Source organism: Trichoplusia ni, chromosome 4, assembly GCF_003590095.1.
Source record: "Trichoplusia ni isolate ovarian cell line Hi5 chromosome 4, tn1, whole genome shotgun sequence".
NCBI classification, from domain to species: domain Eukaryota; kingdom Metazoa; phylum Arthropoda; class Insecta; order Lepidoptera; family Noctuidae; genus Trichoplusia; species Trichoplusia ni.
This window is the reverse complement of record NC_039481.1, coordinates 11,594,828-11,595,460: the sequence shown is the minus strand read 5'-3', so window position 1 is coordinate 11,595,460 and position 633 is coordinate 11,594,828.

The following is a 633-nucleotide window of genomic DNA, read 5'->3' as shown; positions in this document are numbered from 1 at the left end:
AGGCATATCCTTTGGTTATACTGGCTGTCAGACTTTCAAGCTTCTGACTACCTGTAACGACTGTCAAAGATGTAGGAATAATAGCCAGAACCCACAATTTAACGTGTCTTCCAAAATACGAAGGAACTCGTTATGACAAAGATGGTCATCCATCTACGGACCAACCGCGTCAAGCGTAGCTTAACCTGTGATCGATTCACTTATGCGGTTATAAGTAGCTTAGCCTTCTTTTAGACTATAAATTTCCTTCAAAGTTGTTCCTCCTTCTTAAATTAAACCGATTAAAAAAAGAACAATTTTAAAGTGAATATTAAACTGAAAAAATACTTTTTTTAAATAATTAATATATGTTTTCTCAAATTTTGATCCTCTGAGAATGACAACCATAAGCAAAAGGAGACAAATATACCGTTGGTACCGTTCTGGTTAACGATCATAGTAATTAGGTGTTGTAGATTAGGTATGTACAAGGTACTGAAAAAGCATCGTGTTCGGTACAGAAATAAAATTTATTGTGACATTTAAAGTACACGTTAACAGAAAATAAAAGCCTAGGTCATCGCAAAAAAAGAAATAATTACATGTAGGCAACGATAACAATTGTAGTAATTAGCGCAGAGCGGGCGGCGGGAG